Here is a 15,297-nt window from a genome sequence, read left to right as displayed (position 1 = left end):
ACCAATATCAGCTGCAAAGCGATTAAGAAAAGACTGCCGTATGGTGTGGCAGGTGGCCAGTTGACGCTAAATAACGTAAAGTGTGAGGTGATCCACATGAGTTCCAAAAGAAATCCGTTGGAATTCGATTACTCGATAAATAGTACAATTCTCAAGGCTGTCAATTCAACTAAGTACCTGGGTGTTAAAATTACGAACAACTTCAGTTGGAAAGACCACATAGATAATATTGTGGGGAAGGCGAGCCAAAGGTTGCGTTTCATTGGCAGGACACTTAGAAGATGCAACAAGTCCACTAAAGAGACAGCTTACACTACACTCGTTCGTCCTCTGTTAGAATATTGCTGCGCGGTGTGGGATCCTTACCAGGTGGAATTGACGGAGGACGTCGAAAGAGTGCAAAAAAGGGCAGCTCGTTTTGCATTATCACGTAATAGGAGAGAGAGTGTGGCAGATATGATACGCGAGTTGGGATGGAAGTCATTAAAGCAAAGACGTTTTTCGTCGCGGCGAGATCTATTTCCGAAATTTCAGTCATCAACTTTCTCTTCCGAATGCGAAAATATTTTGTTGAGCCCAATCTACATACGTAGGAATGATTATCAAAATAAAATAAGAGAAATCAGAGCTGGAACAGAAAGGTTTAGGTGTTCGTTTTTACCGCGCGCTGTTCGGGAGTGGAATGGTAGAGAGATAGTATGATTGTGGTTCGATGAACCCTCTGCCAAGCACTTAAATGTGAATTGCAGAGTAATCATGTAGATGTAGATGTAGATGTAGACCGTCCAACCATTTAGCGCCTAGTGGTAGTTTCGCTGTCCTACCTCTTCCCGTAGATGCTTACGACAGTAGCACGTGTACATTCGACTAGCTGTGCCGTTTTCGAGGTACTCGTTGACAGGCTCTCCGGAATAATGATCTGCCCTTTGTCAAAGTCGCTGATCTCAATGGATTTCCGCATTTGTGGCCCATATCTTCGCTAGGGTGATCCTCTTTCCGCGTGGGCCGGCCGCGGTGGTCTCGCGGTTCTAGGCGCGCAGTCCGGAACCGTGCGACTGCTACGGTCGCAGGTTCGAATCCTGCCTCGGGCATGGATGTGTGTGATGTCCTTAGGTTAGTTAGGTTTAAGTAGTTCTAAGTTCTAGGGGACTGATGACCACAGCAGTTGAGTCCCATAGTGCTCAGAGCCATTTGAACCCTTTCCGCGTCTGCTCCGCTTACATACTTTTGTGACCGCGTCACGTGACCGCAACGGCACATGGCGGCATCCAACGCCGCGGTGAGCAGTGGTCAAAATGTTTTGGCTTATCAGCGTCGAGGGTTAATTATAATTTTATAATGAAACATAAACGCTGCGTTATAGGCTTTTTATTCAAATACTGTGCTATTGGGTTTAGAAAAAATCGCTCCTGTGAAACACAACTAGCTCTTTATTCACATCAAGTGTTGAGTGCTATTGACAAGGGATTTCAGATCAATTCCGTATTTCTGGATTTACGGAAGGCTTTTGACACCGTACCACACAAGCGACGCGTAGTGAAATTGCACGCTTATGGAATATTGTCTCAGGTATGTGACTGGATTTGTGATTTCCTGTCAGAGAGGTCACAGTTCGTAGTAATTGACGGAAAGTCATCGAGTAAAACAGAAGTGGTTTCTGGCGTTCCCCAAGGTAATGGTTATAGGCCCTTTGCTGTTACTTATCTATATAAACGATTTGGGAGACAATCTGAGCAGCCGTCTTCGGTTGTTTGCAGATGATGCTGTCGTTTATTGACTAATAAAGTCATCAGAAGATCAAAACAAACTCTAAAACGATTTAGAAAAGATATCTGAATGGTGCGTAAAGTGGCAGTTGACCTTAAATAACGAAAATTGTGAGGTCATCCACATGAGTGCTAAAAGGAACTCATTAAACTTCGGTTACACGATAAATCAGTCTAATCTAAAATCCGTAAATTCAACTAAATACCTAGGTGTTGCCTGCCGAAGTGGCCGTCCGGTTCTGGGCGCTGCAGTCTGGAACCGCGAGACCGCTACGGTCGCAGGTTCGAATCCTGCCTTGAGCAGGGATGTGTGTGATGTCTTTAGGTTAGTTAGGTTTAAGTAGTTCTAAGTTCTAGGGGACTAATGACCTCAGAAGTTGAGTCCCATAATGTTCAGAGCCATTTGAACCATTTGAACCTAGGTGTTACAATTACGAACAACTTAAATTGGAAGGAACACATAGGAAATGTTGTGGGGAAGGCTAACCAAAGGCTGCGTTTTATTGGCAGGACACTTAGAAAATGTAACAGACCTACTAAGGAGACTGCCTACACTACGCTTGTCCGTCCTCTTTTACAATACTGCTACGCGGTCTGGGGTCCTTATCAGATAGGACTGACGGAGTACATCGAAAAAGTTCAAAGAAGGGCAGCACGTTTTGTATTATCGCGAAATATGGGAGAGAGTGTGACAGAAATGATACAGGATTTGGGCTGGACATCATTAAGAGAAAGGCGCATTTTGTTGCCTCGGAATCTTCTCACGAAATTCCAATCACCAACTTTCTCCTTTTGTCACCGACCTACATAGGGAGGAACGATCACCACGATAAAATAAGGGAAATCAGAGCTCGTACGGAAAGATATAGGTGTTCCTTCTTTCCGCGTGCTATACGAGATTGGAATAATAGAGAATTTTGAAGGTGCCAGGCACTTAAAGATTTCATATTTGATGAAGGTGAATACGAAGGTTTCGGGTACAGATGGTAGCAGATGCATGTTAGTACGTCTTGTTGAAAGTGATGAAAAAGTGTTTCCGGCCGGAATCGAATCGGGGACCTTCTGCGTGTTAGGCAGACGTGATAACCGCTACACCACGAAAACTGCTTCTGTGCACCATACTTCATAGATAACTTGTAATGAGGTTGCCATCGTAACTTAAAAATTCAAAAAATGCGGTACTTGCATAACGAAGCTACATGCAGCAGATCCACACATGGCGTGGCTCACTGCAGTAGAATACGACATAGGCAGGAAAATACTGTTTCCGCCAGGGATCGAACCGGGGACCTTCTGCGTGTGAAGCAGATTTGATAACCACTACACTACGGAAACGACGGACGCGCTGAGTCCATCCTTGTTCACTCGAAATTGCCGCAATCTGTCTCTCGTCCGCGCATGCACACACGATAGTTCTTTTGACAGCCTGAAACCCATCACAGTGACAAGTGTAGACAAGTGTAATGTGCTGCGAATACATAGAAAGATAGATCCCTTATCATTTAGCTACAAAATAGCAGGTCAGCAACTGGAAGCAGTTAATACCATAAATTATCTGGGAGTACGCATTAGGAGTGATTTAAAATGGAATTATCATATAAAGTTGATCATCGGTAAAGCAGACGCCCTAGATTCATTGGAAGAATCCTAAGGAAATGCAGTTCGAAAACAATTGAAGTAGGTTACAGTACACTTGTTCGCCCACTGCTTGAATACTACTCACCGGTGTGGGATCAGTACAAGATAGGGTTGATAGAAGAGATAGAGAAGATCCAACGGAGAGCAGCGTGCTTCGTTACGGGATCATTTAGTAATCGCGAAAGCGTTACGGAGATGATAGATAAACTCCAGTGGAAGACTCTGCAGGAGAGACGCTCAGTAGCTCGGTACGGGCTTTTGTTAAAGTTTCGAGAACATACCTTCACCGAAGAGTCTAGCAGTATATTGCTCCCTCCTACGTATATCTCGCGAAGAGGCCATGAGGATAAAATCAGAGAGATTAGAGCCTACACAGAGGCATACCGACAATCCTTTCCACGAACAATACGAGACTGGAATAGAAGGGAGAACCGATAGAGGTACTCAGGGTACACTCCGCCACACACCGTCAGGTGGCTTGCAGAGTATGGATGTAGATATAGATCACAGCCGAGGGCTCAAGAAGTCTTCGGGGTATTCGGGAGGGTGTCTGCCGTAGCACCCTGAACGAGATAGCGACGTTTCGCACAGTCGTTATTGTAAGTAATATCACCAGAAACAATCACTTTCTCAGCAGCAGTCATTGCGAGCCCAGCGGCAAGGCACTTAAATGTTATTTTCAGAGAATCCATGTAGATGTAGATGCAGACTGACCACCCGCACCTGAGGTGCACAGTAGCACTCTATGAGTCCGAAGTATGGTTGTGGCTGTGATGGTGGGAAACGACGGCCGAGAGTGGATTTCCTGCAGGCACAGTGACCGCAGAAGCGCGGGACGTTTAATTAGGCTGTATGTGTGAGTGTGTGTGTGTGTGTGAACGCGCAGGTCGCGCGGCCAGGAAGCCGCTCGTTGGCCGCGAATGAGCAGTCGGGCGGCGCGGCGCGGCGAGGTCCGGACAGCCCGTGCGCATGCGCTGCACACGGGACGGCCAGCTGTTCCGAACACGTCACGTCTGGCCGCCTCGCGTTACGTAAGCCGGCGCCCGCGCGTGCCGCCCAGGTGAAGGACAAGCACTGCTCGTGTCGCGAGCATACACCGCAGTCTCCAGCCATTGTGAGCGCCATATCTGAAGAGACAACGAGCCAGGTGGCACGGTGGTTAAGACATTGAGTGCTGAATCAACGCTGGTTTACGATATTTCCCCCCCGTCTCTCGATCATTTGAGATAGGACGTCAAATATTTAAAAAAACTATTTTAAAAAAATATTTTCATTTTGTAGAGCTCATCTTTCTCAAGAGTTTGATGTATAAAACATGTACAGGGCGATCAAAAAGTCAGTATAAATTTGAAAACTGAATAAATTACGGGGGGGGGGGGGGGGATTAGTGTTTAACGTCCCGTCGACAACGAGGTCATTAGAGACGGAGCACAAGCTCGGATTAGGGAAGGATGGGGAAGGAAATCGGCCGTGCCCTTTCGAAGGAACCATCCCGGCATTTGCCTGAAGTGATCTAGGGAAATCACGGAAAACCTAAATCAGGATGGCCGGACGCGGGATTGAACCGTCGTCCTCCCGAATGCGAGTCCAGGGTGCTAACCACTGCGCCACCTCGCTCGGTAATAAATTACGGAATAATGTAGATAGAGAGGTACAAATTGACACACATGCTTGGAATGACACGGGGTTTTATTAGATTTTATTAGATAAAAAAAATAGAAAAGTTCAAAAATGTCCGACAGATGGCGCTTCATCTGATCAGAATAGCATTAATTAGCATAACAAAGTAAGACAAAGCAAAGATGATGTTCTTTACAGGAAATGCTCAATATGTCCACCATCATTCCTCAACAATAGCTGTAGTCGAGGAATAATGTTGTGAACAGCACTGTAAAGCATGTCCGGAGTTATGGTGAGGCATTGGCGTCGCCTGTTGTCTTTCAGCATCCCTAGAGATGTCGATCGACCACGATACACTTGCGACTTCAGGTAACCCCAAAGCCAATAATCGCACGGACTGAGGTCTGGGGACCTGGGAGGCCAAGCATGAAGAAAGTGGCGGCTGAGCACACGATCATCACCAAACAACGCGCGCAAGAGATCTTTCATGCGTCTAGCAATATGGGGTGTTTCTAACAAAACCCCATGTCATTCCAAGCATGTGTGTCAATTTGTACCTCTCTATCTACATTATTCCGTGATTTATTCAGTTTTCAAATTTATACTGACTTTTTGATCATCCGGTATGTTCGAGGAAATGTAAAACATGTTATTTGGTCTTGCGAATGCCAAAGTGCAATGCCACACCTTTTCACACATTTTTCTATCGCGCGTTACTGTACTTCCACCTGTGGAGTTCAAAAGTGTGTATTTTGTAATGGAAGGTAAATGTCCTGTGGTGCCTCTCCTGCTCTCAGTCGGCCGGTTTGACATCCTACAACCGTTAACGAAAACTCAATTATTAGTATCTTCAACTTTTGTGGTCCTGTCTTCCTCAGTTGCGTGTAATATTACGTTATATTGATAATTTTTACTTATGGACCGTCTGACAGCAACTGAAAAAAAACACAATTTTAGCGCCACATCCGTTTCGCCTTTATTTTCTTCAAGGCATCATCGGTGGCCTGGAATATATACATATGTTTGTTATTTAATTTACATTTTTGTCACTGTCCCTATAGGTTATAAGCAGTTCTGGTGCTTGGTATTTCCTATTGAGTAGTAATGTTTTGAACTGTACTTACAAGTTGCATTTTTGGTGTTGTTCTTCTTCTTATGCATGCCAATTTGCGGTTTTTCCACATTCCACAGCACTATGAAATGAACGCTTGTTTCAAAGCAATGTTTTGGTTTCTGTTGCCGACTGTCATATGTTTTTGCCAAACATCGAATGTTATTGCCAAACTTTTGAGTGTAATTATTGAAGTATCTGTCATCTGTTCGTGTATGCATTTGTGTGTGTTTGTGTGTTATGGTGTGATATAATTTTTTCTGTCTGTGTGTGTGTGTGTGTGTGTGTGTGTGTGTGTGTGTTATTGTGTGGTTTATATTTTTTTGTGGGCTCTGCTTATATGTGTGTGTATAAGCAGAGCTCAATTACACTCGAAAGTTTGACAATAACATTCGATCTTTGGCAAAAACATTTGACAGTCGGCAACAGAAACCAAAACATTGCATTGAAACAAGCGTTCAGTTCATACTGGTGTGGAATGTGGAAACAAACCGCAAATTGGCATGCATAAGAAGAAGAACAACACCAAAAATGCAACAGGTGCGTAATATGTAAGAAATCGTCCACGCAACCTGTAAGTACAGTTCAAAGCATTACTACTTAATAGGAAATACCAAGCGCCAGAACTGTTTATAACCTATAGGCACAGTGACAAAATGTAAATTAAATAGCAAACATATGTACATATTCCAGGCCACTGATGATGCCTTGCAGAAAATAAAGGCGAAACGCGTATGGCGCTAAAATTGTGTTTTATTCAGCTGCTGTCAGATGGTCCATAAGTAAAAAGTATCTATATACCGCAATCAAATATTAGTGTACGGGATTATTTGTGACCCTGAGAATAAGAGCTTTTCAGAAAATTTGCACTCTTTATGGCCAATTAACTAAAAATTTTCTTTTTTGTGTGACATAAAAAAAGGGTTTGGTGCTGAGCACTATGGGACTTAACATCTGAGGTCATCAGTCCCCTAGAACTTAGAACTACTTAAAAACTAACCTGAGGACATCACACACATCCATGCCCGAGGCAGGATTCGAACCTGCGACCGCAGGTCGCGCAGTTCCAGACTGAAGCGCCTACTACCGCTCGGTCACACCGGCCGGCCTGTGTGACATGAAATTAACTATAGGAAACAAAACCAGTAAGGACAAGAGACAAGCAAGACAACACCGTTTTCTTCAATTCTTAGGTCCCAGCATTACTTTCCCTCTGTCTTGCTACAGCGTTACACGGCGTGATTTCCTTTCTGCGAAAGAATCTATTCCCTCATGAAAGCTCGTCAAACGTTTTGCTACATGTTGTTGTTGTTGTGGTCTTCAGTCCTGAGACTCGTTTGATGCAGCTCTCCATGCTACTCTATCCTGTGCAAGCTTCTTCATCTCCCAGTACCTACTGCAACCTACAGCCTTCTGAATCTGCTTAGTGTATTCATCTCTTGGTCTCCCTCTACGATTTTTACCCTCCACGCTGGCCTCCAATGCTAAATTTGTGATCCCTTGATGCCTCAAAACATGTCCTACCAACCGATCCCTTCTTCTAGTCAAGTTGTGCCACAAACTTCTCTTCTCCCCAATCCTATTCAATACCTCCTCATTAGTTACGTGATCCACCCACCTTATCTTCAGCATTCTTCTGTAGCACCACATTTCGAAAGCTTCTATTTTCTTCTTGTCCAAACTGGTTATCGTCCATGTTTCACATCCATACATGGCTACACTCCACACAAATACTTTCAGAAACGACTTCCTGACACTTAAATCTATACTCGATGTTAACAAATTTCTCTTCTTCAGAAACGCTTTCCTTGCCATTGCCAGTCTACATTTTATATCCTCTCTACTTCGACCATTGTCAGTTATTTTGCTCCCCAAATAGCAAAACTCCTTTACTACTTTAAGTGCCTCATTTCCTAATCTAATCCCCTCAGCATCACCCGATTTAATTTGACTGCATTCCATTATCCTCGTTTTGCTTTTGTTGATGTTCATCTTATATCCTCCTTTCAAGACACTGTCCATTCCATTCAACTGCTCTTCCAAGTCCTTTGCTGTCTCTGACAGAATTACAATGTCATCGGCGAACCTCAAAGTTTTTATTTCTTCTCCATGAATTTTAATACCTACTCCGAATTTTTCTTTTGTTTCCTTTACTGCTTGCTCAATATACAGATTGAATAACATCGGGGAGAGGCTACAACCCTGTCTCACTCCCTTCCCAACCACTGCTTCCTTTTCATATCCGTCGACTCTTATAACTGCCATCTGGTTTCTGTACAAATTGTAAATAGCCTTTCGCTCCCTGTATTGTACCCCTGCCACCTTCAGAATTTGAAAGAGAGTATTCCAGTCTACATGAAAAATCAAAATGTCGTTGTCTAATACTGAAAAAGCTTTTAATACGAATTGTGCATTGTGTATTGAACAGGGGACCTAGAAACGACGGAGAGGCTTCGTCCCGCCGTAGCCCTCAGTGATTCACAACAGGCTACAGCAGTCCACCCACCCCACCGCCGCCCCACACCGAACGCAGTGTTACTGGTGCGATTCGGCCCCGGTGTACCCTCCCCCCACCTCCTTTCCCACAAGGAACGTCTCATACCATAATCCGTCGGGCGGATTCGTGCCGGGGACCGGCACGCCTTCCCGCTCGGGAAACAGCGCGCTAGACCGCGGGGCTAGCCGAGCGGGCTAAGACGAATAGTATCCAAGAGTGGTGTGGTTTCTCGATTTGATTACATTTATAATGTCACCGTCTGCTAGATAAAACGAAATAGGCATTTCTAATACTGCAGCAGTCGTAACACTCGCCAAATAAGCGAGACGGTTTTGACACAAATTGCCATTCTTATATAAATACGACGACAGAATATAATTTCTGAAGTATCGATATTGAATGCCTATTGGCCTACTACAAGCAAAAAGTTTTATGTTAGGAAATAGTTTCACATTTTATTCGTATGCTCCAGTTTCTCAAGCACGAGATCGAAAAGTAGTAGTACGAAATTTTTATGTAAATTTGAAATAGTCATATTCTTCTATATAATTTGTGTGATGCCTCCGTTTCTTCTCCTTCCTCGTTCTAGCAAACAGTCTTTTCGTCACTAATTCTGTAACTATTCCCGCCATTGTCAAAACCCATTCTCTGGTTAACTTCAGTAATCCTGCCAGAATCACCGGTTTAGTTATCCCGCGTTTATTGTCTGGTTAGCCGTTCGTACAACGCGTTTTCCGCGCTATACCGAGAACAGAAGTTAAGCGGCTGCTGGTCCTTAGTAGTGAACCGATCTGGCAAAAATGTTCTGTCAGAATTTCATTTTCTTGGATACACCGAGAAGATAAAATGTAATCTTTCTTACCTGTTATTCATATTAGTCCTTTATTTCTACTCTAGTAGTCTTAAACTGAAGAGGGGCAGCAGCCTTTTCAGTAGTTGCAGGGGCAACAGTCTGGATGATTGACTGATCTGGCCTTGCAACACTAACCAAAACGGCCTTGCTGTTCTGGTACTGCGAACGGCTGAAAGCAAGGGGAAACTACAGCCGTAATTTTTCCCGAGGGCATGCAGCTCTACTGTATGATTAAATGATGGCGTCCTCTTGGGTAAAATATTCCACAGGTAAAATAGTCCCCCATTCGGATCTCCGGGCGGGGACTACTCAAGAGGACGTTGTTATCAGGAGAAAGAAAACTGGCGTTCTACGGGTCGGAGCGTGGAATGTCAGATCCCTTAATTGGGCAGGTAGGTTAGAAAATTTAAAAAGGGAAATGGATAGGTTAAAGATAGATATAGTGGGAATTAGTAAAGTTCGGTGGCAGGAGGAACAAGACTTTTGGCCAGGTGAATACAGGGTTATAAATACAAAATCAAATAGGGGTAATGCAGGAGTAGGTTTAATAATGAATAAAAAAATAGGAGTGCGGGTAGGCTACTACAAACTGCATAGTGAACGCATTATTGTGGCCAAGATAGACACGAAGCCCACGTTTACTACTGTAGTACAAGTTTATATGCCAACTAGCTCTACAGATGATGAAGAAATTGATGAAATGTATGAGGAGGTAAAAGAAATTATTCAGGTAGTGAAGGGAGACGAAAATTTAGTAGTCATGGGTGACTGGAATTCAAGAGTAGGAAAAGGGAGAGAAGGAAACATAGTTGGTGAATATGGATTGGGGCTAAGAAAGGAAAGAGGAAGCCGCCTGGTAGAATTTTGCGCAGAGCATATCTTAATCATACCTAACACTTGGTTTAAGAATCATAAAAGAAGGTTGTATACGTGGAAGAACCATGGAGATACTAAAAGGTATCAGATAGATTATATAATGGTAAGACAGAGATTTAGGAACCAGGTTTTAAATTGTAAGACATTTCCAGGGGCAGATGTGGATTCTGACAACAATCTACTGCTTATGAACTGTAGATTAAAACTGAAGCAGCTGCAAAAAGGTGGGAATTTAAGGAGATGGGACCTGGATAAACTGACTAAACCAGAGGTTGTACAGAGTTTCAGGGAGAGCATAAGGGAACAATTGACAAGAATGGGGAAAAAATACAGTAGAAGAAGAATGGGTAGCTTTGAGGGATGAAGTAGTGAAAGCAGCAGCGGATCACATAGGTAAAAAGACGATGGCTAGCAGAAATCCTTGGGTAACAGAAGATATATTGAATTTAATTGACGAAAGAAGAAAATATAAAAATGCAGTAAATCAAGCAGGCAAAAAGGAATACAAACGTCTCAAAAATGAGATCGACAGGAAGTGCAAAATGGCTAAGCAGGGATGGCTAGAACAAATGTAAGGATGTAGAGGCTTATCTCACTAGGGGTACTGCCTACAGGAAAATTAAAGAGACCTTTAGAGAAAGGAGAACCACTTGCATGAATATCAAGAGCTTTGATGAGAACCCAGTTCTAAGCAAAGAAGGGAAAGCAGAAAGGTCGAAGGAGTGTATAGAGGGTCTATACAAGGGCGATGTACTTGAGGACAATATTATGGAAATGGAAGAGGATGTAGATGAAGATGAAATGGGAGATATGATACTGCGTGAAGAGTTTGACAGAGCACTGAAAGACCTGAGTCGAAACAAGGCCCCGGGAGTAGACAACATTCCATTAGAACTACTGACAGCCTTAGGAGAGCCAGTCCTGACAAAACTCTACCATCTGGTGAGCAAGATGTATGACACAGGCGAAATACCCTCAGACTTCAAGAAGAATATAATATTTCCAATCCCAAAGAAAGCACGTGTTACCAGATGTGAAAATTACCGAACAATCAGTTTAATAACTCACGGCTGCAAAATACTAACGCGAATTCTTTACAGACAAATGGAAAAACTGGTAGAAGCCGACCTCGGCGAAGATCAGTTTGGATTCCGCAGAAATGTCAGAACACGTGAGGTACGTTTCTATCATTTGTAGACTTAGAGAAAGCTTTTGACAATGTTGATTGGAATACTCTCTTTCAAATTCTGAAGGTGTCAGGGGTAAAATACCGGAGCGAAAGGCTATTTACAATTTGTTCAGAAACCAGATGGCAGTTATAAGAGTCGAGGGGTATGAGAGGGAAGGAGTGGTTGGGAAGGGAGTGAGACAGGGTTGTAGCCTATCCCGATGTTATTCAATCTGTATATTGAGCAAGCAATAAAGGAAACAAAAGAAAAGTTAGGAGTAGATATTATAATCCATGGAGAAGAAATAAAAAATCGAGGTTCGCCGATGACATTGTAATTCTGTCAGAGACAGCAAAGGACTGGGAAGAGCAGTTGAACGGAATAGACAGTGTCTTGAAAGGAGGGTATAAGATGAACATCAACAAAAGCAAAACGAGGATAATGGAATGTAGTCGAATTAAGTCGGGTGATGCTAAGGGAATTAGATTAGGAAATGAGACACTTAAAGTAGTAAAGGAGTTTTGCTATTTGGGGAGCAAAATAACTGATGATGGTCGAAGTAGAGAGGATATAAAATGTAGACTGGCAATGGCAAGGAAAGCGTTTCTGAAGAAGAAAAATTTGTTAACATCAAGTATAGATTTAAATGTCAGGAAGTCGTTTCTGAAAGTATTTGTATGGAGTGTAGCCATGTATGGAAGTGAAACGTGGACGATAAGTAGTTTAGACAAGAAGAGAATAGAAGCTTTCGAAATGTGGTCCTACAGAAGAATGCTGAAGATTAGATGGGTAGATCACATAACTAATGAGGAGGTATTGAATAGAATTGGGGAGAAGAGGAGCTTGTGGCACAACTTGACTAGAAGAAGGGATCGGTTGGTAGGACATGTTCTGAGACATCGAGGGATCACCAATTTAGTATTGGAGGGCAGCGTGGAGGGTAAAAACCGTAGAGGGAGACCAAGAGATGAATACACTAAGCAGATTCAGAAGGATGTAGGCTGCAGTAGGTACTGGGAGATGAAGCAACTTGCACAGGATAGAGTAGCATGGAGAGCTGCATCAAACCAGTCTCAGGACTGAAGACCACAACAACAACAATAACAACAGTCTTAAACTAGGGATTTCGCTAATAATTATTACAACGCCGATCATTGGCACACCCAGTCAATCTCATAAACAGTCATCAGCATTCACCCATTCGAGTTTTTTCGGCTCAGCTCGTACAGCCCCGTTCCCTTTTGTCTGCCGGAAAGTTTATTCCCCAGGTAGATACATCACACACACTATGCACGCATTCAAAAATCAACTAATGATTCGTTCGGAAATCAGTTTAGAATGTGTTCAAAAATGTACAAAAACAAACTGGGATGCGTTTCAAAATCATATGAATAATCAATAGACCGTCGTACGCTGAATGCTAGGCGCTTTGCGAAAAAAGATTTTTTTCCTTCAAGAATATGAATTTGGCACCCCCTGAAATTGCCGCTCGGGGCGGATACCCCACTTTTCGAAGAAGCTATCCCGGCATGTGCCATAAGCGAACTTAGGGAAATAACGGAAAACCTAAATCAGGATGGTCGAATGTGAATTTGAACCATCGTCCTTCCGAATGCGAGTCGTGTATGCTAAGCACTGAGCTACCCCTCTCGGTCTTCTTGGAGCGTACAGAACGCCTCTCTCGAAGCGTCTATGATCTGAGTTTGCTGGGCATCTACGAAACGCTCTCGCGCCTACAAATCGATCCCGTGAGGAAACACTCCACTCTTCGTTCCTTCTTCTTTACTTATTCTGTTCATACAACATGGTACAGATCTTAGATAGGTGAGCATTACGCAAGAATTGGTCTCACAAGTGTTCTGTAATTCACTTCTAGGTGAATGAATTAGATATCCTTAAGAGCCTTCTTCCAGAGAAGGCACTTGTTGGCAGGTGTAATACGAGGGCCTATCGACAAGTAATGCAACACATTTTTCCTCGGTGAGTTTCGGTTGAAAAAATGCAGAACTCGTTGTGGGGCATTGTGGAATATTTCTGCTTTAGCCATCTACGTCTACATCTACATGGATACTCTGAAAATCAGATTTAAGTCCGTGGCAGAGGGTTCGTCGAACCACCTTCACAATTCTCTATTATTCCAATCTCGTATAGCGCGCGGGAAGAATGAACACCTATATCTTTCCGTACGAGCTCTTATTTCTCTTATTTTATCGTGGTGATCGTTCCTCCCTATGTAGGTCAGTGTCAACAAAATATTTTCGCATTAGCAGGACAAAGGTGGTGATTGGAATCTCGTGAGAAGATTCCGTCGCAACGAAAAACGCCTTTCTTTTAATGATGTCCATCCCACATCCCGTATCATTTCTGTGACACTCTCTCCCATATTTTGCAACAATACAAAACGTGCTGCCTTTCTTTCAGCTTTTTCGATGTTCTCAGTCAGTCCTCAGATACACTATAGTTTCATGAAATCCCGAGTGGTGGCGGCACTGTTCGCAGCCTTCAAAATGGCTCTTGTAACGGAGGTGCATTCCAAGCAGAGAGCTGACACTGAGTTACATTTAGCGGAAAGCCAGAGCGTCGCAGATATTCAAAGGCGTTTGCAGAATGTCTACAGTCGGTGATCAAAGGCACGGTGAGTCGTTGGGCGAGGCGACTGTCATCATCGCAACAACGTCGCCCAAACCTATCTGAAAAATTTTTTGGAAATTTGTGGTAAGGTCTTATGGGACCAAACTGCTAAGGTCATCGGTCCCTACGCTTACGCACTACTTAATCTAACTTAGACTAACTTACGCTAAGGACAACACACACACCCATGCTCGAGGGAGGACTCGAACCTCCGACGGTGGGGCAGCCGCGCGGACGGTGATAAGACGCCTGAGACCGATCGGCTACCCCGCGCGGCAAACCTATCTGACCTCCCACGTGCCCACACAACTGTGACTCGTGAAGTACTGGAACATGTGAACACACTCATTTGAGATGGTCGACGGAGCATTCCGCGCTGCACAACTGGACTTCTCTGTTGGTAGTGCTGATACGCTTTGCACCAGTTCGGGGTACTCAAAAGTGTGCACCCGCAGGGTTCCTCGCCGCTTAACAGAAGACCATAACGAGCAACGGAAGACCATCTGTGAGAATTTCCCAGCCCGTTAAGAGCCTGATCGTGAGAAATTTTTGTCGAATATCGTCATTGGCGATGGAAACATGGGCTCATCGCTTCGAACCGGAAACAAAACAGCAATCTGTGGAGTGGCGCCACATCAACTCTCCTCCCAAGAAAGAGTTCAAAGCCGCACCCTCAATCGACAAAGTCATGCCGACGGTCTTTTGGGACTCTAAAGGGATTATTCTGTTTGATGTCTCCCTCATGAGTCCAATGACCAACTCGGACGTGCATTGTGCTACCCTCAGGAAACTGAAGAAACGACTTCGGCGTGTTCTACGCTATGTGATCAAAAGTATCCGGACACCTCGCTGAAAATGACTTACAAGTTCGTGGCGTCCTCCATCGGTAATGCTGGAATTTAATATAGTGTTGGCCCATCTTTAGCCTAGATGACCCTTCCACTTTCGCAGGCATACGTTCAATCAGGTGCTGGACGGTTTCTTTGGGAATGGCGACCCATTCTTCACGGAGTGCTGCATTGAAGAGAGGTATCGATGTCGGTCGGTGAGGCCTGGCACGAACCCGGCGCTCCAAAACATCCCAAAGGTGTTCTATAGGATTCAGGTCAGGACTCTGTGCACGCCAGTCCATTACA

At 43.9% G+C, this 15,297-nt stretch overlaps 1 protein-coding gene and 2 non-coding genes across 7 annotated transcripts in view; all 3 read right to left on the bottom strand.

The window, feature by feature from the left end:
• Positions 1 to 15,297, bottom strand: part of LOC124622161 (glycine receptor subunit alpha-3) — a 588,708-nt gene that overhangs the window by 98,736 nt on the left and 474,675 nt on the right. The window lies entirely within an intron of this gene.
• Positions 2,798 to 2,870, bottom strand: Trnav-aac. The gene has a single exon. It is a non-coding gene; the product is annotated as a tRNA-Val (tRNA).
• On the bottom strand, positions 3,029 to 3,101 carry Trnav-cac. The gene has a single exon. It is a non-coding gene; the product is annotated as a tRNA-Val (tRNA).

This window comes from Schistocerca americana, chromosome 7 (assembly GCF_021461395.2).
Source record: "Schistocerca americana isolate TAMUIC-IGC-003095 chromosome 7, iqSchAmer2.1, whole genome shotgun sequence".
Taxonomy (NCBI): domain Eukaryota; kingdom Metazoa; phylum Arthropoda; class Insecta; order Orthoptera; family Acrididae; genus Schistocerca; species Schistocerca americana.
The sequence above is the reverse complement of the archived record's forward strand: the minus strand, read 5'-3'. Positions and strand labels throughout refer to the sequence as shown.